The sequence below is a fragment of the Triturus cristatus genome, chromosome 7 (assembly GCF_964204655.1).
Source record: "Triturus cristatus chromosome 7, aTriCri1.1, whole genome shotgun sequence".
NCBI lineage: Eukaryota > Metazoa > Chordata > Amphibia > Caudata > Salamandridae > Triturus > Triturus cristatus.
In genome coordinates, this window is record NC_140590.1 from 1144548143 (window position 1) to 1144574927 (window position 26785).

The 26785-nt window shown below is 46.3% G+C and overlaps 1 protein-coding gene across 1 annotated transcript in view; it reads right to left on the reverse strand.

Moving 5' to 3' along the window:
* Positions 1–26785, reverse strand: part of PRR7 (proline rich 7, synaptic) — a 161669-nt gene that overhangs the window by 1735 nt on the left and 133149 nt on the right. The gene's annotated exons all lie outside the window — the stretch shown is intronic.

Consider the following 26785-nt stretch of genomic DNA (forward strand, 5'->3'; position numbering starts at 1 on the left):
CTTCATTAAGAATGACACAACTGAGACCTTCAGCCAGCACCTGGATACCCACTCGGGTAACTAGCCGTGCTTTACAAATACGACTTGATTGACTGATTGATAAAATGATTAACTGATTTCTTCGTCATATTGTTTTATGACTCAATCTTCGAATCCAGGCGGATTTCGACCAGTGATTAACTTCACAGCCAGGCCATAATTTCACTTGTGAGAATTTTGATGACAACTGCAAATATATGTTTAAAATACTCCTTACACATTATTAAAGTAACTCTACAGGAAATGGTTGACGCATTTCCTGGACTGTAGTTGTGCAAAGTTTAGCATAAAAGGGCTAGAACAGCAAGAGTGGAAGCTTCGAGAAGCAGACTGGGCAATTAGCAGGATTTTAGCCTCAGTTCCTTAGCCTCCCCGGGAGCATGGAAAGCGTACTGATTTACAGGATTACGGTGATTTCTTGAGGACACAGTGGAGGAAAGCAACATTTTGGGTCGCTGAAATATGAGAAAGAGAAGCATGACAAGGAACACACTGCCCACAGGTACTAATTGCCTTGCTCTAAACTTTAGAAAATTTGCTTAAAATCCTAAAAATTATAAGTGGCCAAAGGTAGCCCAAAGTTTTGTTTTGTAGGCGTGCCCATGAGCTTTTCTTTGAATTGGCGGCAATGGGACTTTGAGGTATTTTCGTCAAAGCCTTAAGCGAGTTTGTAAGCCAGCAAGTATATAAAGCAGAGAAGACTGTCTTCCATATTTTTCTCCAGCTTGTGAAAGGATGGAGGACCTTCTAGTTACAACTTCCAATACCTTTTTAATCTGTTGAGTTCCACCTCTACTCCAGGCTGTCTATTATAGTTTTCAGACATAGGGCCAATATGTTCTCCTGGGAGTATTGGTCCCCAACGGACATATGTCCGAAAACCTATGGCAGCGTGGAGTGGACGGTGGAAGTCACCTGATTACAAAGATATTGGAAGAAGTATGATCACACAGCGGAAAGCTACTACATGATAGAAACGCTTGCCCAGCTACACCAAGACATGTGCACTCGGTATCCTCAACGAAAATATGGTGGGTGCTCTAGCACCCAGCACGGTATTCTTGAGGCAGGGCTGGGACTTGGTGGAAGCCATAGGTCTTCTCAATCAGGCCTTACATGAGGAAAGATTCTTCTTACATATCCCTCCCTGCAAATACATTCAAGGGTAGATGTCATGGTGCATGTCCTTATCCATTCATTGTGTTATCTTTACGACAGTGGTGGAGAGTGTCCCACTGTTAGCATGAAGAATTACCTTCAATGGAACCATATGGTCCTAGTTGAAACATTGAGTGTAAGGGGCCACTAGCTCTACCAAGCAGCCATCTTCAGACACACATCCATTCATTATCTTAAAATAGAGGTAAAGAAAGACATACAAGTCCAGTGGCTTATATAGGCAATTCCAGCCAGGCAGAAAGGTTCAGTTTTTAGTGATGGGATGTGAGATGAGAAATTTGATAAGTAACCTGAGGATATGTAAAGGCCAGTGGACTGATTGCACATCACAGTGGAGGGTTGCAAAATATAGATGCTAACCTTGGCAGTGGTCTTTATGACAGGCAATATTTAATTATGTGTGAAGTTGTGGAATGTGTGTTTTTAAGTGTAAAGAAGTCGTATGTTTTGACAGATGTGAGATATTCAAAGAAAAAATGCAGTTACAATGAAGTAGTGGTTAGAATTGGTTATAGGATCCTACCTAACATGTTTAAAAACCTTTGAAATTCACTTAACAAAACACAGTTAAAAAATAGTTATGCTTATGAATTAAACCTGAAAAACCACTGCGATTTACCAGTTATGGTTAGTTCCATCAACCATAACTCACACAGTAGCCAAGCGAACCATAACCTGCACACCAAATGCACATTTTGCCACCTTGGCTGTGTGCAATAATGGTTAGCAGGTCATGCACCCAGTCCCGACCTGCTCAGCATGGCATTCTGGCAGGCACAGCAGAGTTTGACCTCAGGACTGGGCATCGGACCAGGGCCTCAACCCAGCCTTCCATAAATACAAGGCCTGGTTTGCACCGCGCTGCACCCAAACTACTGAAAGCTCCTAACTCCCTTGGGAACAGCCTTTAAGCATCTGCAGCAGGGGTTGGCTGCAGGGTCTGGAATCTGGCCTGTACCCAGCCTTTCATTATTTCTTTTAAATTATTTTTTGTTATTAATATAATTTTATATAATGTTTATTTTTATTTGTATTACAATTTTATTTTTTGTTTAGTATTTTTGATAGGGCAGGTTGCAGATCCTGGTCCCTTTTCGCAGCCACAAAAATGATTTACTTTTTTTTAATCCACACTCAGTTTACGAACCCTCCAAGAAAATGTGATTTTTTTAATTTTATTTGGTGGCCAGTGGTGTTCCTTTGCCACCCTACAATGCATGGGCCTGGAGCTCTGGGGAAGCATCTCCTGCTCCTTTATGACTCTTAGAATTTTTTGCAGCCAGCCACCCACAGCCTTCTTATCCACGGACCCCAAATGGACAGTGGGGAAAAAGCTCGTTCATCTAATGAAATGTGTTTTTCTTTTCAATTTGAATCCACAAACTTTCCTCAACCCCAGGTTCAAGGATAGTTTGAGGTTTAATCGTCCAGATATATCTGTTTTGTAACTCTGAAGTTTACCTGACACATTTTTATAAATACAAATTTCTTGAAAACTACTGAAACGATTTACACCAAACCAAATAAAGTTTCATATGGGAGTTAAAATGGCAAAGACCACTTTTTTTTTATTTCCACTTTATTCCCCCAGACAGATCTGCACGAAACCTGCCATACAACACCAAAACAGGATGTATTTTTTGGGGGGAAAGTTTTGTGCAGCGTTGTCAAATGGTGCCAAAGTTATGAACAAAACAAAAACAACTTTTCAAGGGAAAGTCCAACCGAACCATAATTACAGAGTTATATATAATGAGCAGATGTGCAGAGTGTAATCTGCTGTTTATTGTCACTGCTAAGTGTTGCAAAGGGCCATGAGTCATGCGAAGCGGAGCTGGTCGTGATGTCTGTAATGTCCGGCGCGCGCGAGGCGTTCTAGCCTTCCGCGCTGCCGGAGTGCGCTAGCGCTGACGCGTGACGTCAGACGCTGGCGGTTATAAATAAAGAGGCGTGCCCTCGGCGAGTCAGTCGGGAGCAGCGTGTGAAGTCTAAATTACTGGCTCCTGTGGTTCTTTAGCGCGAGCGCGCTAATATGTAAATTAGCATAAAACAAACGCTACAATGTCCTTCGTCCCCCAACAATGGTAATAAATAGCTTATTAAACTCAATGGATGCGCATGTACGATTTATACCACGGCACCTATTCCTGAGTGCTTGTGGTAAAAAAACAGGTTTTTACCAAGAATCGAGATGCAACGGGTTACATTTATTCTGTAGGGTAAAATCATATTGAAAAGGCTGTGTGACTACTAGCAGAGTTATTACCGGGTTTAAAGTAATTGTAACATCTGTATCTGTGAGGAAGCAAACAGTGTTTCACTGTAATGATAAATGTGTGAACGTGTGTTTATTAGTACAGTTGCTCTAAATAATGGAATATTGGCCCACATATGTTTTCACTGCCGTGGCGTAATTAAGATTTGCAGACATTTCACTGAAGGACACACGCTGATGCACGCTCTGAGCTGGTGTGCGCCCTGTGGTGATGTATATATCTGGTGTCTCCTTCGCCCCCCAAGCCACGCTACTTGTTTTATTTATTTATTTATTACTTTGGTGTAGCGCACTTCTGTGTATATTTGAAAGAGCGGCGTCAGTTTTCTTGGCGCTGACCATGAGTGGTTTCTGAATGTGGGCTTTCTTAGCCCACCTTTTTCTTCTCAAATGGGGTGTGCCGCAGTCGGCGTGCTACTGTACGCTTGCTGTTTTTTTTTTCTTCTTTTATGGCTGGGGTGTTTGTCCCCCGCCTCACACATTTTGTTGTTTTCCACCTGTTGAATGTCGCTGCCTACATGGGTTGCATTATTTGTTATTTAATTAAGCAGTGCAGTGCATTGCAGGCAGCGAAATGTCCAGCATTGCACAGAAAGTAATACGAAAGCCGCTTAGTCATAAATACATATATGTATATATGCAAGTAACATACATGCAAGCAATATATAAGCAGATGCCTGGGTGTATTATGCTATTTATTACCACTGTTGAGTGTGTAGAGGGCCGGGTTTCACAAGTGGGTCATGATTCCTCTCCACTCCCTCAACAATGGTAATAAACAGCACACTATGCATAATGTGCCTCTGCATAGATGGTTTTTGCCATGGCGTTTTGTCATAGGTATTTGTGTAAAAAAAATAAGAAATGAAGTGAGTATAATCACACTGAGGAGGCCTTCCTATTAACAGTGTTGTTTCCCTGGCATGTTAACTCACAGTCATGAGTGTAGTATATATTATTTTTCTCGTGTCAATTTCACTCTACTGAGGTAAGAAAATGGAGTTTTTGCACTTTAGTAACCTGTGAAGGTCAGGTTATTAGTTCAGTTCTCCTATGTGACGTTTTATTTAGCCATATTTAGAATCCCTGGCATGGCATGGCATACGTATATTTATGTTATAGACAGGAACGCGGCTTGTTCTTAATATTCAAATGGTGGCTTGGTTTAGAAAAAAGTCAAAAGATTTTGTTCTGCCATAGGAAGTAGTAAAGTGAAAAGATTAAAAGAACAAACACTGGCAATGCCAATCGGTCACTACAATGCAGGAGGTAAATGGTCTCGGCAAAGCGAGAGCTATTGGCTTTATCAATGCCTATGTATTTCAGCATTGTACGGCCAGATGGTAAGTGTTCCCCAGGTAGATGCATCACCCAAGCGCTCACAGCTGATGCGCTGTTGCTCCTTTGTGTAACCAGGGGCATATGTGAGCAAGGCATCCCAAATTAAATTTATTATTTTATAGAGAGCAAAACATAATATGAAATGTGTCAATTCCCTTCAACGAGTGCTGTCAAAATCACCTAGTAAAATCGTGATACTTATTTTGTTCACCTCTCAAGAACAGAAGGTATTGTTTGCCTTAGTGCAAATCATACTTGTGACATGCATGTTACACACACACACACACACATGCATGCCTGCTGCAGGCACTCAACCCACTGAGCTATCAAACTGACTAGAAATATCTCGGCCAACAATCATCAAAATGCACAGATCACTGAATGCGTAGATTTAAATTCAGGAATCCTTAATTAAATCTATTTCCTCTTCCAAATATATGGTGTTTTGGGGGTCATTGTTTTGTCTATCTGGTTTGACATAAACATGGTATAGTCTAACCATACCTCTCTTCTAGTCAGTGAATTGTATTTGCAACGACCACCTAGATGTGATGGCCATTGCAAGAAAGTGGTAAGCCAGCTCATTAGGCCACTGTACTGTTATCACAGGGTCACGTGGCCGGATCCTGATAGGGATAGCATGGCCTTTGGACGTTCTGAGGTTGATAAAATTAATCCTGTTAATTTGTGTAACAGTAACAAATTCTTGCAGCACTTAGATATGTCAGCCTTAAAGTGTTATGTAATATTATTGCATTATTTTTATCACTGTTGTTATTATAGTTCGCACTGGGCTTAGAGACCATGCATGTGCAAAGTGCCTCTTTGGTGCCGCTGGTAGGTTGAGTAATGTGAATTTACTTGTGTGCTGGCATCAACATTTACCAAAGCTACATCTCAAAGGCGGGGTGCCGTCTGTTGAAAATATCTTTGTTTATCTTATCTTGCAATAAGCCTTTTACTGATCATTTGCTTTTCACCTGTAATTCTGCAACATTACAAACCATGTGCTTGTATATGTACTGGACGCTGTAGTCTAAACCACGGAACGTTTACTATACAGATGCACCCCAGCGCCTAGGAGTGCAGTTGGTGGCATGTGGCGCTTTACAATGACCACCCAGTGAACTGACACAAGCTCTTTCCACAGCCTGGTATATTAGTAACTAATGAGCCCGTTATGGCATGTTCCTGTTTTATGTAACTAAGGGGTGGGGAGAGGGGAGAGAATGAGTGAGTGAAGGGTAGCTGAAACGAAGTGCTCATATGACCTTACAAGGCAATAGAGAAAATGGAGAAGATTGCTGACTTTCTCGCTCTCTCCCTGCTAATGCTCCCCACGGTCCGTATTACAGAAAGGGTGCACTTTCCATGTTTGAGTCACGGCTTAACTTAAAGCAGATGTGCCGGGTGCAAAAATGGAAAGCGTGCCCTATCACGAAAAAAGCACTGCCTGCCGGGATCTCGCGCTGCCCCCGACGCAGCGCATTCACGTGAAATACGGAGCAGCTGGTTAAAAGTTGCTCCGTGTTTCTCTCTGCAGGCAGCAACCTTCCTGCACTTTTAAAAGGGATTAGAGATCCCCATGAAAGGTGGGTGCAGTGAGTGACTCCCCCTGCCTGCATGGGGATGTCACGGGGAGTCCCTTTAGAGGGCTGCTTTTAGATGGCGCACTGAAGGTGCGCCACCGTTTGTAGCACACTTACAGTTCGCCTTCTAAAGGTAACGTTTGCCTCTACGCCCACATGGGTAATATGGCACGGGCATCGAGGCAAAGTGATTCTCACATCCCCACGCAAATGAGGGAACGCCCTCTAATGATAGCGCTGGGGCTATATGTCCACCTTCGCTATCTGTATTACAGAAGGAGCTGCATAAGCATTCGCAGGACCTTCTGTAATACCAAAGTGCCCCGGGGACACACAAAGTGAGTGCAAACGCCAGTTGTGCCCCCAGGGCACTTGTGTAATGCGGCCCATGGTAATTGAAAAACATGCTGTGGTCCGAGAAGCACAGGGCAAGCAGCCAGGGGGGCACCGGATGGAGTAAGCGACAGCTGAAAGAGGGTAATTGGGGGATGGGCTTAGAAAAAATGTGTGGTGGGGAGAGAAATTTCACGGCAGTCGGAGAAGCACAGGACAAGCAGACACAGGGGCGTGGAATGGAGAAAGCGACATCAGGAGGAGGGTGATTGGGGACAAGACAAGAAAAGAGATAAGAGCATGATTTACAGGCCTGTTTGCAGAACCAAGTTATAGTAACAATGGGGTAACCCAGTATCCCTCAGAACCTGGGCGATCATATATAAAACAAACAATGGTTCTGTCACCCGACAGAACCATTGTTTGTTTTATATAACTGTTTGCAGAACCAGCATGTCGCTCGGAGCAAGTGAAAACAACCGCTCCTGTAGTGGGCTCTTAAACAAAGAAAAATGAAGTTCTTAAAATGGTCACTAAATGAGAGGAGTGGATGGATAGTTTTAATTAGCCCCTGCTTTCTGGGAGGGCTAAACCCAGGGTGGGGCATGACGCTTGCATGCCATGGGCAAAATAGGAGAAAGATTAGGCGAGCGATGATGGAGCCAGCCAATGGAATGCCTATGGGTGGCTGTAGCCCACAAAGTATATACAACATGTACCTTTTGAGGCAGCGCATGCACTGTCTGAAGCCAAGACCTAGAAAACAATGTTACTATGCGACCATCTATGTGAAATAGATAAATTAGCACATTGTAATATTTAACTATCAAATGTAAGAAGCATTTTTGTTATCACAAAGGTTCCGATTCTCAGAATCGGGTCATTTGCGACTGCAAAACACAATTTTCTTATGTACAAAAATGAACTGCGATTCAACAACACGTTACCGAATCACAGTTCAGGTTTGCGAACAAATATAAATTCGGTATTTGGAAAGTCTGTGTCTCTTCAAAATTGAATCAGTGTGTATTAATGTTTTGCAGCCTACTCCCAGTCGTAAAACATTAATCTTATACCACCTTCTCAAAAGAAGTGGTTAGCCATTCACAAACGATAAAGGGTATTCAAGGGACCCATGCCCCTCTGTGAATGTTGACAAAAACATTGTTTTTCAACTGCATCCCATTTATTTTTGTTTAATTAAAAAAAAATTGCTTTATTTAAAAACAGTCACAGAGATGGTTGTGTGCTGACCTCGGCAGGCCATCCTTCATGTGATGGCTGTGATTCTAAGTGGGTCGCAATCTGCAACCTACCTCATAAAAATATTCATGAGGTAGGTCGAATTGTGACCCACTAGAAATCGGTAAATTGTGAACTGACCTATTAGTACATAGGTCGGTATGCAAATTACCACCCTGTTCGCAAAAATCCTGGTAAACCTGGCCCTATGCCGATTGCATTATTTGCCAATAAATGGGAAAAGTACTTATGAATATTTTTTTGTATTGTGTAAAAGTAAATATAAACCACCTGTTCAACTAGTCATCTAGCTTCATAATGTAAATTGTTGAGGCGTACTGAGAAGATATGTTTTTTCCGGTATTTAGAAGCGAGAGAAACAAAATATATAGGAAAGCAATTCTGGCTCGCTGGGTGCTAATTAGTTGTTTCTAGTGCCAATTTATTTCCAGCAATGTTGTTCAACTGTGATTTGCAAGAGGTGATGTCAGTGTATGTCATGTGCATCAGATGCAAAGTTCCGGTAGGTGGCAGCATGGAGTTCGTTTAGTTATTGCAGAAAGAGAAACTACGGCAGAGCAGGAGCCCAAGAAGGTAGGAGGCAAAAGGCACAGCGGGACAAGAAAACAGAATCAGCCCCGGCTAAAAGGTTGAAACCAGCCACAAACTACAGGAGGCCTCGACTAATAAGGCGATAGGGGAAGGGGTGGCTAAAGCAGACAATTTTCCTCTGAACCTAAACCTTAAAGGGGGAATGCACATGGCTGAAATGCCAGGCCGTCCCTAGGAGCAGGGGAGCCCCGCTTTCAGATGGACTAACAGAAGTGTGCGAGCATCAGTCTCTCCCTGCTGTCCAGTGTCTCAGACAGTCACAGAGGCTTGCCCCGGTGTTATAGGATCACCTCCCTCGGATGAAGCCGCCCTACATGCTGGGCTCGGCCAGGTGCTGGACATACGAAGGAAGCAGGGTGCACTGCAGCAGTACCTCGCCTGTGTGATTCCTGCAAGCATTGCTTCTGTGCAGTGCTTAATTTGTGCCAGGGTTTTCCGGTGCTCAGCACCGGCACTTATTTATGAGAAACCACCAAATGGTGGCCGTGTGTGTATTTTTAAACAACGTTCCTCAGTGGAGCATTACATTTTTTAATATAGTGTTAAGAAATTATAAAACTTAAACCTGCAGTTAAAAAGAGATGTGGATTGTGACAGCTGCAGTGGACAGTGAACCAGTGAGTAATACCTTGGGCCCTGCTTCTGTGTAGTCGCTGCTATCCTAGTGGTCTGCCAGAGCCATCACCCCCTAAACCATCCCATTAGAATAGATCGTCCTTCATGTGCAGGCCCCAGTTGCAGGCATTAAAGGGCACGGTAACATCTGGAAACAGGACTGCACAAGGGATTTGCATATTTGCAGGATTTATGCGGCAGGTTTAACTCGATTATGCAGCAAGAAAAGGCAAACTATGTGACATTATGCAGCAATATTTGTGATAGTATTACTTCATTATTTTGTCATTTTTACTTATGGTACCACTGTTTGGGCAAAGATTTCACCTTACTAGTACCTGTTTTACAACCAAATACAGCAATAAGCAAAGATGACTGGTCAACCTTTGCAAAGGGCCTTCTACTCCGTGGTAACAAATGTCCCCACGTATTTAGTAACTTTTGATCTGTTTGAGCGAAGCACAACTTTTTCTTTGTTAAAATTTGCAGATCATGCAGCAAATGATAGGGAGAGGAGTTGGCCTAACGGCTAGGGCGCTCGACCCTCGGACGTGGGGAACTGGGTTCGAGTCTCAGTAATGACGCTAAACATCCTGTGATTCTGGGCAAATCACTTAATCTCCCTGTGCCTAACAAAAATGAATGTGTGTCCTCATGTAATGTAATGTAACGTAACTGTGCTTGGTGCTATGTAAAGCGCTCTGATACCTGATTGGATTCGGGTCAAGTTCGCGCTATATAATCGCGCTCTGCAAAAAAAAAGATGGATTGTGTGGCAAACGCATGAAAAATCTACAATTATGCAGAAAACACCATGGCCACGGATTTGTATAATTCAAGTGGCCCTGCATATTGGCGTACAGCAGGGAGTTAGACGAGGTACAAATTCTAGGCATGAGCTGCTCTGCGTGGAAATGGCATTTATTTCATGATAACAATGTGTTTTTCAGGTTAGCGACATTGTGACGTCATGGGTATCAGCGTGTCAATGGTCTAAGAGGATGTGAAGATTCCCAACATCTGAACGGCCAAATAACTAACTCTCTGTACGAATTAGTTGGAAAGCCTTGATACTACAGACTACAGACCATCCGATTGACCAACATTGTGTCCAAACAGCTTGCCCGTTAAATCTTCCACCATCCGGCATCCATATCTAAGGGCATCTTAAGTTGTGATGAACTGATAAGGAAGCGTTACCGACTGCCTGCACTCAACATCCGCACACAAGGACCAGCAATATTTGCTTGATGCACCCCGCATGTCAACTATGTTTCACAGTCGCGTGCTAACTACCCATGCTCTAATCCAATGATGATGCAGCTGCATGTATCCCTCATGTGAGGGAGCCAATGATTCAGCGTAAGGGCCTCTTTTGGTTATTTGCACGAACCAGAGCGGTGATTGTAAAGCAAACTGTAAAGCCTTAATCAAGGATCATATGACAATGCAAGGAAGAACTGAGAGACTGGCTATTTACACCCTCCTTTAAGCCAGCTCATGAATAGAAAGTGTAATAATTGAATTATTAGATACCTAATGCATGGTGTTGTGTGTTTGAAGATTGGCAGGTATCGGTAAAGAGAGAAAGCATCATAATGCAGTAACAGTCCACAAACCCGCTGCTCCTCCTGTCACTCGTTGACTTTATGCTGGTCTGGATCCTGTAGAGAGCTCCTCTGTTTTTTGGCTAGGTTTGCGCTATAGAAATACTACATCCATATATATACAGATACAAGCATGGAATGCACGAGGGAGCCTGAAGCACAGCGTGCCGTATCTGATTAGCCTGAATCCGGTCCCAGGATGCTTGTTTCCGGTCCAGGGAAGACATAGCTTGGCAGTTCGGGCTGGACTGTTCTCATGAGGCACAGGGTCAGACTGATTTGCATATGGCCATGTCTGAACTGGGGTGGCAGAGTGGGCTAAAGAACGGTGATGGATCAAACCCAGATCTGTTGACTGGGTGTGAGTGTTTGATTGGTTCTGATGCTCCGTCCATCACCACCCCCTTTTGTACCGTATCTGATTAGTAGCATTTAGGACAATAAGTTTATCACTGACAATAGTTAAATGGGTTGATATTGGAGGCAGTGGATAGGAGAAGAGGCTGGTGCCTTCAAAGGCTGCCCTCCGCGCTGCGGCTAGGCTAGTCTCAGAATTCTGCAAATATAGCCACATCACACTGGTCCTCCCCTCCTTATTATGGCTCCCGATCTCCGTTTGATGCATCTCATAAAACTGGCTGTTTGACTTCTATGTCTGTACAGACCCAAATATGTCTATATAACTTTGGTAGGAACTGACCATTCCTGGTATTTCCCAAGGTTAGAGGTCAAGCTAACTATTGACCGCGGGTTTAAAGATTCAAGACAGGATCCTTGCTTGATCTTCTTCAGGCGAGGCACCTAACCTGTGGAACTCTTTGTCAGTGTTCACTGGGCTGCCTACCTCCTTCATTCTGCTGAGTGCTCCATGAAAACCCATCTGCTTGGGAAATAGCATTAAAGATGATACACGCGCCTGCTCTATTACGGAATGCCCGCATCACTGCTGAAGGTCCTTGAGAGCATGTACCTTCAAGCCTCTTAAATTGGACACTGACAAAATAGTACAAGCTAATTTTTAAAAAATTGCAGCATACATTAATTTCATAAATGTGACACAAGGGATTTTCAAGCTGTCTTTGGATCCTGCCAAATGTTTTGAAAGAACTATGTAAATCTAAAATCATTTGATATACTTTGTATCGTGAGATGTAAATAATAATGTGATGCGCTCTAGTGCCGCTTTTCTCCCCGGAGCTTTGTTTGTGTCAATAAAAAACTTCAAAAATAAAGACTGAAAATAGTTTCACCAATGTCTAATATGGTAAATGTGTTAATTCATGTCAATATTTTGGCTTTTAGCTTTTTCATTGGCTTAGTTTTTCAGGGTGACTACAAAGCCTAGGTTCTAAATTCCCTATTTGTTTCACATTGGTTCAATATCTACACTCATTTCATATGTTTTCTTTGAAAACTGATTGAACATTTCTTAATCATGAAAATTAATAAACCAAACTGTCCTCTACACATTTCATGAGCCAATCCTTTTAGCAGTAGGCAAATTTACATGTATTTGAGATTGAAAAATAGAAATCTGTACTGCAAGTCAGACTTGACACGCTAGTTTTAATCTCCGCGATCACTGCTGGGCTAAATCTGTGTCAACCAATCATACTTAACTAAATAACATGTATTGATCGTATAACTCAAATTACAAATATGGGCCTTAGCGAGATATTTTGCAATTATACTCTGAAGTATAATACTCGGGCAGGGGTGCTGGACGAAATCATATATGATATGTATCCATATGGCTGTTGACCAATACAGAGCAATGATACACTTACAACAATGAAAGATCTTTCCCAAATATTGTTTATACCCTTTACTACCACACTAGCATTTTTCTTCATTAAGGAACATAGTTGATCATCTCACAGACTCGCTAACTAAGAAACCACCTTATTGGAAGTACAGTTGTGTTTTAATGACTTACAAGCGGTTAGACAAGGAGCTGGCTCTCTTGGCAACTGCGGGGAGAGGATTCCTTTCTACATCCACTTGGTTGGAAAAGCTGCAACCTCATGTCAGTTCTTATTTATACTCTGAAATATTCAGGAGTATTTATTTGGAAGATCTAGAGGTTCTGAGCAAAGAATAGCCCAGGAATCTAAAATGAAAGAAAAGGGACCCTATTGACTAGCAGATTAGTGAGCAATGAGGATAAGCTTGACTCTCTTTTCAACTGGGAGTGAAGGAAGAACTTTAAACATAACAGAGATGTGATCAGCAACCATCCTGCACAGGGGATGGATGGGGACAGCTGTTGGATGCTCCCCAGCAATGACAGGACTGTGGGAGCAGTAGGGTTGTTGCACCACGCCAGGCTGCTCTGCAGACTTTGTATACTTTCTCTCTACCTGGTCCCTTATGTGGCGCAAGATGACAGCCACAGGAGAGGCGGACATCCATGGAACACAAGAACCTAGGTGGAAAAGCAAGCATCTGGAGTGCAGAACCCTTCAGGACCTCATCTAGCAGGATGCAAAGTAGCTACCATTGGTTTGCCAGCAGCGTGACACCACCACGGTGTGACTGCATTCCAGGCTGAGACAGACCCGTACCTGCCCTAATGGTCTATGCGGGAGGAACCCTAGCGAGCACAGTTGGTCCTTCAGGGGCGTTGGTGAGTGGTCAATGAGAGTAATATTATTGCTCTAGTGCAGTTCATGGTAGGGCAGTCATGAATACTGGGACTCAATGGTGCCTTTACCCGTGTAATGTGCACCAGCCTTGTTACCTTGAGGGACCTTGTCCTACCTGAGCATCAACGATCTGGCAGGCCCGCATATGGAGCAGATCTCTGGCATAGGTAAGCAACACACCCGCCAGGCGGCTGCATTGAGCATTAAGTTATCTGCAGCAGCTTCAAATATTTCAAAAACATCTAATGTAATTGGCAGCAATGTCAATATCTCAGCAACACATAAGATTAAGGAAGTGCCCTTGCATATGATAACGCCCACTTGGCATTTAGAATTATCAGTTTTGATGCAAGTTTGTTTCTGGCACAGATAGGAAAGGGAGTAGTATCCTCAATGCTCATCCCCAGACCAAGTGAACAGAAACAGGAGTTAACCCGTTGACCCAGCGGAGACGGGGTAAGTATTATAACAATGGAACAACGTCTCAACTGGTATATCATACAGAGGGGCCTGTTCATAGAAAGTGCGTCAATCACATAGCACAGGGACAAAGGGACGAGGGAGACCAAGTAAGGGTGGAAGGGTTGTTATTTCAATATAGAAGCACTATAAAACAACTAGATTACAGTAACCATAACAACCAATTGTGCACTGGAAGTGTTGCAGTGAGTGAATGGCGCAGTGACACAAGTGATTAAGTAACAACGTGAGGCGGCGAAGAAAACAATAAGAAACAATAAATTGGGGGTTCAAACAAGTATTGTACAATTACAGGTACAATTTCATTGTTTGTAAATGACCCTTTGGTTGCCGCGAATGGCGTTGTGAAGTCGACGGCGTTTTGACCTATTTAAATCAAGGTCATCATCAGGACGATGGTTACATAATCCTTGGAAAGTGCTCTATAGAGTCAGGAAAAAGCGAGGGATAATCGATAGGAGTAGAGCTCAGAGAGAGAAGAATCAAACAAGGACACGAGGGACAACACTGGGAAAGTAGTTAGGATACCTGCTGGCACTGTAACTAAGGAGGAGACCAAGGCTACATCAATGGTTGTGTGCAGGTAAAGTGAAGAAGTAAGAGACACACAACAGCCTGGTAAAGGGCTAGGGTGGCTGTGAGGTTATTTTATTAATAATCGAGCCCTTAATTGCAGGGGCGGCTCCTCCGCTAAGGCAGAAGAGCATCACCCCACTGCTAACCTTGTTATTATCATTTTATTTTTCTTTGCTACAGGGCTGGGTTAGGGCCGGGCAGGTGGCACAGAGGAAGGAGTGGTGGCACACACTAAGTGCGCATGAGTGCTTGGCTGGCTGTCTTGGGCTGGCCAAACATTCATGCACACTTTGCATGCTCCTCACCAGGCTGCAGTACACAGCCTGGTGAGGAACATGCCTAGGCTCCCATTCCCCATCTGAGCACCGAACCACGGTGCTCAGACCAATCACAAAGCTGTATTGCAGCATGGTGATTGGCTTAGGGGTGCTTCCTGGTACCGGGACTGCCAGGAAGAGAAGCAACAACGGTGAGACGGCGGCGGGGCAAAGGTGAGTGTTTTCTTTTTTCAACCCCCCTGCACCGCCAACCCCATTCCCTGCCACCCGCCACTACTTAATTAAGATTGTCACTTAAAGATTTTTGGAGTTGTAATAGCATATGATACTTGTAGCTTATATTACTGTCTAGAGCAGGCTTTTCCAATGACTAACTCGTGAGCTACTGGTAACTCTCCACCTACCTGTAAGTAGCTCTCCTGTGTGCAGCCCAACCTACTAAATTAGACACTTATGGTAGCTGAATTAGTCTATGTTGACCAAAATTTTAAAGTGTGCATTTAAGACAAAAATTTGTGTATTTTGAAACCTCATAATTACCAAAATATATTTAAAGCTCATATTTGAGTGATAAATCAGGTGTCACTGGGGAGACGCATTACTATATTAATACCTTGGTGACAGGTGCACTGCAGCTACGGCTGTTATGTCTTACCCATGTTGAGGCATTCCAAGTTGATAAAGGCTTATTAACATTATTGCCGGCAGCCATGCCTGATGCACTGATGTGATCACTGCTAGTCATCTTCCAGTTGGAGACCACTAATGTAATCCTGTCCGATCTGGTCACTAGTATAACACTTATAATATTACTAGCGTGGGACGACTTTCATTGAACAGAAGTAGATCTTATTACTGAAAAGGTTGGAGACCCCTGGTCTAGAGTCATGGATTTTAACAACAAGATCCAGACCGGCATTTTACCATGTCTAGATTTCTCTCCACTTACTAGTGTAGTTCTAGTGCTCCTATTAAGGAGGGCTTTTCTAGTCTCACGCCTATTGCACTTTATCATGAACCTGACATAGATTTGCTACAGGTCTGTAAAATTTGATTAAAAAGATACTATGACATAAAAATAATAAAAATCTGTGATTATTTTCACAGAGGACAACACGACCATGATCGTGGAAGGGGCTGTGGGATTGACCCTGGTATCGGCGAGGTCTCATTTAGGTGCTAGGTGACGTGAGCTAATGTAACTGCACTGTTCGCAACCCATGCACTCAAGTCACTTCTATCCCGTTAAAGTTAAATCATTCTACGGAGCTGCTCTTTGGAGTTCTAAGGCTTCAGTTTATTACACACTTTTATATTTATAGGTGCAGGTGGCGCATCGTCATTCCTCGTGCACATCTTAAAAGCAAAGCATTCTTATTGCTACTAGTTCTCTTTTCCAATATTCGATTCTGAAGGGGCTAACTGCCTATGTTTTTAGGCTTAACCTGCTACCTTTTAGACTGTCCTACTGCTGGCTTCTGCCATGCTCGGGCTGCTAGTGCCATGCTCCCCCGCCCCCACGGTGATCCTCGGTTTGGCATCTCAAGGCTCATGGGTATGGGATGTCCATACCATGTGGCCATTGTTATTTTGTGGACAGACTGCTATCATTACCACCACTCCACCAAGAGAATTACGTCACCTTACAGTTGCCAGTTATCAACCTGTCCATTCACCCTCTCCTTGTTTAATGATAACCTGCCAATCGCAGCGCTTCTATAGTGTTCATGATAAATGTATCTTTACGTACGCTGGCCAAATGCACCCTGTCCTTTGCGCAGCGTGCCAGCATAAACCAAATGGTTGACTCCTGTCTGATGCTGTCCAATCCCATCATGGCTCCTCTGTGACTTCTCTACTGCACTGTGGGATGTCGCTCACCTCCATTCAAACCACAGAATTTGTTTAGACTATATGATTGTTATCGCACCCGGCAACCTGGCCACCTTGACAAGACCTCTTCTCATATCAATGAGCAGCTGCTCCCGTCCATCATCGTCAAATCATTGCCCCTGAGGTGGATTACCAAAATATGTGGCCGCCTGTGTCAAGCCAGCAGTTTGGTGATCTTTGGGAGGACTGGACCTAACGCATACCTGGTGGCATGCAAGCCTACCTCACTTTGTAGTTATTGAGCCACAGCCCTTTGAACTTGTTTCTCTTGTCTTCCCTTTGCTGGGCCCTAGCAATGCAAGCGTCTACTCCTTGTTGTCGGCGAGTCCTGCTGATGACACATAGAAGACAATAGCAGGTGGTGAGCCCGATTTGTATTGACCTTACCTCATGTAAATCTGGAATATTTTGGGTTTCCACAGCCCCAGTCTCATAATGACATTTGTGCTTGTGCTGTATCCTGCAGTGTGGTTGGCTCCTTTATTCTAAAAGGGTGGATACCAAAGCACTCTTCTGGTAGCACTGTTGAGTTTAGGGCTTTGCGCATCACCTACTTAAATTGGAACCTACTCAAAAATTACCTATCCAAGGGTTTGATTATGGGCCCTTTCCCAGCAGTCTCTTTAGTAGGTAGGTCCTCAGCAAGCATAGAGAGCAGGATGAGGCTTTTCTAGACAACCAAGTTGTTTTCTTTGCTCTTCCGCAGCTGGTCAGATTTGTACTTTCATACCCTCTGTATATAGTGCTTTTCATGCCGTGTCAGAGCTTCTCTCCTTAGGCATTAGTCACCACCAGTCACTTTGGACAGGATCATCAGCTCTCTAACTCTGTTGGTTCAAAAGAAGGCCACTTAGAATGCCCCCTTAAACATCAGTGTTTCAAAGTGCGAGTGGCATATCGCTCCCAGGCTTCCAAACTGGGGGACAGTATGTCTAAGTCAATGGGAAGTCTGGTCTCTTTATGCCTGGCTTATATCCGGTCTACCTGAATTCAAATCTCTGATGGGAATAGTGTCATCAACTAATTCACGAGTGGTGCCAGGCTCCAGGACTTGCCCCACTGCAACTGAGAGCAACAGGTACTGAATTAGTCGCCCCAGGTATGTGCCTTACTCTCAGCTCTAGGTCTGCCTGTGGCTGGCATATTACTGAATGCCTGAAAAAGACACTACTTGAAGACAAATTGCTGCTGCATTGTTGATCAATTGCCCTAAGCCTCGATTATCTGATCATAATAACATTTTCTTATAGCTCAGCTGTCCCTTCGATATGTGCTGTGTTATGTGTATTGTAAATCATGCTATCACCAGTGAGGATATCCTAGCATTGAGCAGGTGTATGTGTCTAGCACTGCTATTGGTGGCTGGTTATTTGAAAAGCCGGGTCTTCATCTTCATGTGGAATTCAAAAAAGAGAGGAGGCGGCTCTGATGTGGAGTGGGACATCGTTCCACGCTTTAGAAGAGATGTGAGAGAATGCCTGTCCTGATCTGGTTTTGTTTATGCATGGGATGTTTGCGAGTAGGAGTCCTGCGGAGCAGAGATGTCTAGGTGGTTGGTGGAAGGAGATGTGACTGTTCAGGCAGGTGGGGCCAGGGTTGTACAGTGCCTTGAATGTGTGTGTGTGAGGAGTTTGAATTCAGTTAGTTTGTGTATCGGGAGCCGTTGTAGTTCCCTGAAATGCGGTCTTAATTCTGTGTGGGAGGTTGAGAATGAGTCCGGCTGCCGAGTTCTGGATGGTTTGTCGTCTTTGGTGATCCCGGTATTGAGGGTGTTCCCATAGTCCAATTTACTGGTGACTAGGGCGTGAGTGACAGTTTTTACAGTGTTGCTTGGGAGCCATGTGAAGATCTTCCTCGTCAGCTTTAGGGTGTGGAAGCAGAATGCAGTGATGGTGTTCACTTGTGCTGTTATGTCCAGTTTGCTGTCCATGATTATTCAGAGGTTCCTGGCGTGGGTTCTGGTGTGTGGGTCCCAGTTCGACTGGCCATCAGTTGGAGTCCCATGGTGAGGTGTTCTTCCCGAAGATCACTACTTCGGTCTTGTCGGTGTTGAGATTGAGGCAGTTGGCATTCATCCAGTTAGCGACTTCGGACATGCAGGAGGGGAACTTGTTTCTTGTGTTGGGGGTCTTGACCAAGAAGAAGAGTATGAGTTGCATGTCATCTGAAAAGGAGTGGATGTTGATGCTGTGCGCATGGATGATGTTGGCCAGATGTATGCATTAAAGAGGGTGGGGCTGAGCGATGAACCTTGAGGCACTCCGCAGATGACTTTGCAGGCTTCTAAAGAATAGGGTGGCAGGCTTACAGCTTATCTTCTATCAGTTAAGTAGGAGCAGACCCATTGAAGAGCGGGTCCTTGGATGCCAATCTCATGCAGGCAGCTGATGAGAATGGGCTGTGAGACGGTGTCAAATGCTGCAGAGGTCCAGAAGAATGAGGGCTGCCATGTCTCTTCTGTCAAGGAGCGTGTGGATGTCGTCTGTGGCAGCTAGGAGTGCTGTTTCTGTACTGTGGTTGGGCTTGAATCTGGACCGCGTGGCATTGAGGAGTGGGAGGTTGCTGAGGTGGTTGGTGCAGCATTGGTTGATTAGTTTCTCTAACACCTTTGCTGGGTATGGTAGGACGGAGATGGGCCGGAGGGCTACCACCACTGGGACATTGAGAAGAGCTCCTGCAAAGCGATATTGTTGGTTCACCCCTTCCACTTCAAACTTTTGGGGGCATTCCTTTGCACACCACGCTTTATCCAGTATGGCCTCAAAAGCCTCACTGCCTACAGCATCTGTGAACAGCTCTAGCTTTTGTTGACAAGATCCACGGTTCCCTCCATATCAGGATACTGTTGAATTTCACAAGAAACCTTCTGCACAATAAGAGATCGCGACTAACCAGTGCATTCGGGTGGATGGGTTGATGTCTCACCTGTGCCCCTCTTGTCAGTTATGCTAACCTTCCTGCAAATGCCTTGCTGGGTAGCATTGCCCTTGCGTCAAAATTCTTTGTACCCAGGATGGTCTGAATTCCCTCTGGTGTTGCCTTGTTCTTATAAGCCTTTGCTGAAACGACCTCCTTTTGAGGCTGTAGCTTCTACCGGCATATCTAGCTTGAATATCCCCAGAATTGAGTCTATTGCTACCCATAAGAATGTTGTTGAGGTAGCCAGGCATACTATCTTGTTTTATGCTAGTGGGATGCCTTACTCTCCGGTTAGGAATGCAAAGGCTTTGAGCAGGGTACTTACTGCACAGGTCTGCACCTGGTTCCCCAATGAAGGAGAAATCCTCCAGGTGATGCATCTTTCCTTCTGACCAGGTATGCCAAGTGTCAGTGGGGAATCCTCCTAAAGGACGGAGAAGCGTCGGCCCGCTAGCGGTGCAGGTACATGTAAATAATGGTCATTACCATTTTTTTACAGTGCGGGCGGTGGCACATTGTATAAATGATATGATGTGCCGCCGGCCTGCACAGTTCTAGCATGAGTGTCGGAGTGTGAGGGCAGGTGCGGGGTTGGTGGCAGCAGCCGGATGACTTGTGATGCTGCCAGTGCGCATGTTGGATTGGCTGCCTGTCTTGCAACGGCCAGCCTGCCATGCACACTTCAGACCGCACCAATCCCAGCGGTGTTTAACTGCTGGGGGATTGCAGGCACCTAGCCTCAAAAGGAGTGCTGGGCTAGCCTGCTCATACCAATTCTTGTGCTTCTCTTGTGCTGAAAACAGCATGAGACCATAGAGCAGCTCCAGGATTGTAAGGTAAGTGTTGGCTGTAGGAAGTCATCCACCTTAACCAGTGGCGTAGGAAGGGGGGTGCGGTGGGTGCGGGACGCCCTGGGTGTCATCACTGAGAGGGGTGACAAAATGGCACATATTTTTGCCATTTTGTCAAGCCGGGGTGACAAGAAAGTTTCTGCACCGGGTACCACCTGACCTTGCTATGCCACTGCACCTTTCTTTTTCTTCCCTTCACTGAGGCCCATTTCTTGATGCAGGCTGAGGAGGTGATGCAGGGTGGGCTCTTGCTTTGTGGGCTGCCCAATGTCCATGAAGGGGACCTCCTAAGAGGGAGGCCCCTTTAGTGACACAGGATGGCACACGGGACAGCCCGTTGGGGTCCCGCTCGTCATTTCCAGGCCAGGTGGGGGAAGGGGAGAGGTATAAGTTCCTCTCCCGCCCACCTAGCGGCCTCTTTGTTCCTCACCACTGAATGCCCGGAGATGGGGTTGGACCAAAAGGAGGTTCAACTTTGAATGGACCACATGGGCTCCCGCATGCAGCAGGGCGTAGGCTCCCATGTAAAAGCACAGGGAGGGACAGTCTTCGTTCAGAGGGTCCTTTCAGGCAGGCACACGGGGCTACAAGCAGACTTTTCAGGGAGCACACGGCGGGGGAGACAGAGGGGAGGTTTCAGGTGGTTTCAGGATGTCTCCCCTGGGGACATGCCACCTTTTTAACAGAGGATCCTGCTCCTGGGGAAAGACATGCAAGTTTTTGCACGCATACAACATACCTGGCGGGCCCCACCCAGAGTGTTCTTGCCACACAAAGCAGGATCGACAACCAGCCAACAAAGGCGGGCAACAAAGTTGAGGCCGTAAGATCACCAGTATCACCAGTATCAACAGTATCTCAAGCTCCCACCCTCCACCCACCGCCTGGCCCTGCGCTCCACCCTGTCCCCACAATCAACTCGGATACAACCGGGAGCTTTCTTACCATAGCTAGCTCCTCTGTATCCTCCCACACATTCAAAGGCCTGTCCCCTGTCAGCCTGGCCAATATCACGCCCCTCCTCAGACTGTAAACCAACGAACCAGACAGCCGCTTGTTGCTGGTTGGTTTTAGCGAGGGCTTCAAGATCCCCTATGTGGGTCCCCTGGGCAGCAGGGAGGCTGAAAACCTTAGATCAGCAAGGGAGCGACCCGAGGTAGTTCAGGCCAAGGTAGAGAAGGAGAAGGAAAGGGCCTTGGGCAGGGTGGCAGGTCCATTCCTGCAAGCCCCGTTGGACAACTTTGTGGTCTTTTCCCTGGGGGTGGTGCCTAAGAAGGAACCAGGGCCTTATCGGCTAATTCACGACCTTTCATACCCGGAGGGGGCATCAGTTAACCATGGGCTTGAGGAGGGCACCTGCACCGTGTCGTATTGTACTCTGGACGTGGCATTGGACTTAGTCAGGAGGGTGGGCAAAGGGGCCTGGTTAGCCAAGGCAGACATTGAATCTGCCTTTCGCTTGCTATCAGCCCACCCCAGCAGCCATCACCTGCTAGGTTTCAAGCTGGAGGGCAGGTACTTTTATGACAAATGCATGCCCATGGGTTGCGCTGTGTCCTGTGCATATTTTGAGGCGTTCAGTTGCTTCCTGCAGTGGGCTCTCCAGGAGAGCTATGGGATGGAAGGGGTGACCCATTACCTAGATGATTTCCTGTTCATAGGGAGTGATGGCACACAGGACTGTAATCAGGCCCTTGTGGACTTCGAGAAGTTGGCCAGTCACCTGGGGGTCCACCTCGCGCCAGGTAAAACAGTGGGCCCGGTGCAGGTCTTGACTTTTCTGGGGATTGAGCTTGATACCATCGCAGGGGAGTCCAGACTGCCGACAGACAAGGTCCGTGACCTAGGGCAACTTATCCAGTGGCCGTTGGGGCAGGACAGGGCCACCTTGGAATCCATCCAATGCCTCCTGGGGAAACTGAACTCTGCGGCCAGGGTCATCCCAGCAGGTATGGTGTTTGCCAGAAGGATAGCCAGGGCCACTGCCAAGGTCAAAAAGAAGCACCACATGGTGAAACTAAGCAAAGGAATGAGACAGGACCTGGTCATGTGGGCGGAGTTCCTGGCCAATTTTAATGGCTCAGTAATTTGGAGGACTCCCTGTGCAGGCAGTCCCGACCTAGCGCTATTTACAGATGCATCAGGCAGAGAAGGTTTCGGGTTCATCCGAGATAGAGAATGGTGTGCTGAGAAATGGCCCAACTCTTGGCACAAGAAGATGATCACGGCCAACATCACAGTGTTAGAGTTGTTCCCGACAGTGGTAGCTTTTCACCTGTGTCCTGCAGTACTGGTGGCTAAGAGGGTCCTCTTTTGGTCCGACAACCTGGCAGTAGTGCAGGCCATCAACTCCCAGTCAGCGAGTTGCCCTCTGGTTTTGTGCCTCTTAACCCCTTCGCTGCTGCGGACATTCCGCTGCAGCGCTGGGGGGGGCAGGGGGGCAGCGCGGTGGGCCTGTGCTCATGACGGAGCCGTTCCGTCATGAGCCACAGTTGAGCTGTGCTCATGACGGAACGGTTCCGTCATGACTCCGCCCATTTGCGTTGTCGCCTTGCACAGGCGGGGAAACAGCGCCGCGCAGGCGGAGCGGCCGCCAACGGGAGTGTCATGACGGAACCGTTCCGTCATGAGCACACGGCAACCGTGGCTCATGACGGAACGGTTCCGTCATGAGCGGGGAAGGGGTTAAGGGAGTTGGTGCGGGCGTGTCTGTACAATAACGTTGAATGAAGAGCGCGACACATTCAGGGTGTACAGAACACAGCTGATGCTCTCTCTTGTTTTCAGTGGTGCCGGTTCCGGGAGGCGTGGCCGAGAGCGAGAGAGGAGATGACCCCATTCCCACCACACCTCTGGTTCCTGCTGAAGTGGAAAACAGACTGAGGGGGCTGGGTGAGCTGTCCCTAGAACCCAGGACCAGTAAGAGATACAGGTCCTGCGTTGCCAAATTCTGTTCAGGGGTGGGATCCTGGGAGGAAGGCAGGGCATCTTTAGAAAACAGGGTACAGTCTTTCATATTGTGGGCCATGGACAACGGGAAGAGTCATTCTTGGATTTCAGGCCATCTGGCGGCAATCAGTCACCACACTAGACTGAGGGGCCAGTCCGACCCCCACCAAATCCTTCTTGATCAGAGCAGCATTAAAAGGTTGGGCAGGAGTGAACTGAGGGCACCGGACAATAGATCCCCCATAGACTTCAAGACCTTGCAGGGGATGCTGGACTGGGTGCACAAGGCTACCCACTCTGCTTTTGAGGCGGCATTATTTGCAGCCACCTTCTTCCTGGCTTTCTTCAGGGCCCTCAGAATTAGTGAGCTAGTGGCTAGATCTAAGCATGACAGGTCTGGGGTGGCTTTGAAGATACAGGATGCGGTGCTCTCAGGGGCTTCCCTCAAAATAACTCTAAGAACATCTAAGACGGACCAGTCCGGTGAAGGGAGGGGAGTCTGGCTACACAGTTTGGGCGATGACAGGTATTGCCCTGTGGGCCTGTTCACCGCCTATCTGGCCCTGCACCCGGCAGCTGAAGGGTATCTGCTTTTTCACGCCCCTTACAAAGTTCCAGGTGGAACACATAATGCATGCATGCTTGGCGTTGTCAGGCAACACTGATCCGGGCAAGCGTTTCTGAAGTCACTCTTTCCGCATAGGGGCAGCAACAACAGCATTCAAGGAAGGCTTGCCAGCAGAAGGTATCAAACAAGTGGGGCGGTGGGAATCCCAATGTTTCAAGAGATACATACGGCCATGAGCCCACAAACTTTAATTTGTCAGTCACCAGAGTCACGGGGACTGACAGCAGTTTGTTGTGGAGTGTAATTTACTGTTTACAATTTGGTGTGCTGTGGAGTCAATAAACGTTTTTTTTGCAACATCACATTTCTTTATTTGCCAGGAACAAAGGTCTGGGTGATTGGCCATTCTAGCGTCTTGAGACTGGCACAGTTGGCTGAACGTAGGAAGTGGAGGCATGGCTTTTCCAACACCGAGATAATTTGGCTGGGGCACCCTGACATGCGAGGGAATTTCTAATCTGTTGTTTGTGTTGTAGGCGGAGTTACAGGGCGATCCAGAGGCAGAAAGGCACTCAGGGGTACCCTCTTCAGGAGCACAAAGGGTGCTGAGGCCTAATATCCCCAGGAAGTCTTTGCAGTGGACCCTGAGGTGCGACAGCACCCTGTCTGTCCTACGGGCGGTGGGAAACCTGTACATCCGGGGGTCGCTTGAACGCTCCGCCCCTCGTAGGGGGGGGCGTGAGTAATAGGGTGGACTGACTGTTCACCGGAAGTGGGAGGAGCTATCCCCTCACCATAACCGCTAAGCACCGATTGGCTAAGGCCACGATGCAAGTTGGCCCATCAGGTGGTAGGCCGCGAGGGGCGGCTTGCCTTTGGATCGCCTGTAAGATAACCCACCATGTTGGCATAGTTGGTATGCTAATAAACCTGCAGCAATTTTCTCCATGAAAACAGTGTCTTCTCTGTTTATTTATTGGTGATGATGCTGCTTGAGGGGTGATGAGTGTTGCCGATATTGGCACTAGTGTTGGTGTCCTATACAGCCTCTGACCCCCAATCTCCTCTGAAATAATGCCCACCTTCATTGACTAAGGGTGTCCTATACTGAACGGGTAACTGGGGGTTGCGGAACGGACTAAAGGTTTGATGGGGGGGCTGTGCCGAACTTTACTTCATTCAACAGACCGTTACTCAGCCACAGTCCGTCCGAGCCGCTCAAGCCTAGTAAAGGGCCAATCAGAGCAAGGGTCTTCAGTGCGCTTTATGATTGGCTTTGGCGTTAGCGTGCTTGCGGGAAATGTGACTGGCGACGCTCCGTAGAAAAGTGAAAGTTATGAAATGACTCTGCGTGGTGGGAAGAGAATGAGCCGGGGCGCGTAAAGCCAGTGAAAAATGCCAGTCTCCCGAATACCGGCACGAGGCCCAGCGCCCAACTCAGAAAGAGTACCAGGGTTGGCACATGGTAATGTTGGAGTTTTCTCAGTTTGTTACATTTAAACGGCAAGTTTCATGGAACCAGTTATACACTAACATCACACAGTGCCATAGTTTATGGGTCGGGTGCACATGACTCCCTGTAGGAATGGATAGATTTAACAGCAGGCAGTTAACACGCTTAGTTGTGGGCGAATAATCGTGTGGGGAATGCGGGCAATAAAACGCCCGGGACAAAGAACCGGAGAAAACAAGTCTAATTGTTTTTGCAACGATTTCATCAGGGGTTGCCGCATAACTAATCCTTCAGTGGTGATGTAGGTGTCGTTGACATGCAGTGGTGTTTATTTTTCATAAACTGGACTCTTTTTACATTGCTCTTCCCTTTGGCTCGAGGTGTGCCTGCAGTCACCACATAGATTTGCAAAATTGGTTTTATTACAGCAATATCACGGTTTAAAAATTCTCTCCTTTATAAATGTGGCCAAGCTCGTAAATGCTTTGGGAGTGCCGAGCCGGAGGCTGGGCTTGGCTCCAGGAGCCAGGCTACGAGTCGTCAACAGATATGCCACATAATAATTATGACAGGGTGAAAGTAAACGAAAATGCAGTGGTGCCTCACTAACTTTTACGCCCCACCGCTTTCAAATCTCACAAGCCACCAGTGCCCAGTGTAATGCCCCTCTAAAAACATGCTAAACATATTGAAAGAGGCACCGGACACCGAGCACACCGTGGGCAAGGACTTGGCATACACGTAATAGCCCTCAAATTGAAAAGCCAGCAATCTGTAAGTGTCCAGGTGGACTGGCAGCAGTTAAAAGCTGGGTTTCACACCCCCTGTTGTGACTAAAGTGCCTTTCCCTGATGTTCTCACTCATTTGTGTCCTCTCTGCTTGCGTAAGCTAACCAGCACTCCTCCAAAATCAAGCTGTCATTCCCTGACTCTTCCCCCGAGACTGATAGGTGGTGAATCACCATAAACTGGCCAGGCTCTTTCTTTGAGACTACCCTGAAACTGAAACTATACATTCAGGGAATGCTTTTTCTTTGATTTTTTGTTGTTGAATTTTGCAGTGGAGCAACTGTTGTGGCCTACAGTGTGTGTTTATTCTGCCCCAACTGCACCCCCATACCTTCCTCTGAATGATGTGAGGTGCCTCTTTTATCCCCTCTTTGTGCCCCCCCGTTCTTTCGGGCTACATGCCAACAGACCCAATTCAGGTGGCAGACTTATGATTTTTTAAGCCAAAAATGGCTCCCACCTGAAATTGCCTTTGCTTCAAAGAATGTCAATCGGAAAAATTAAGTCCCCCGATTTGTTTCTGAATCGCCATCTTTACTGTTTCGAAATGTT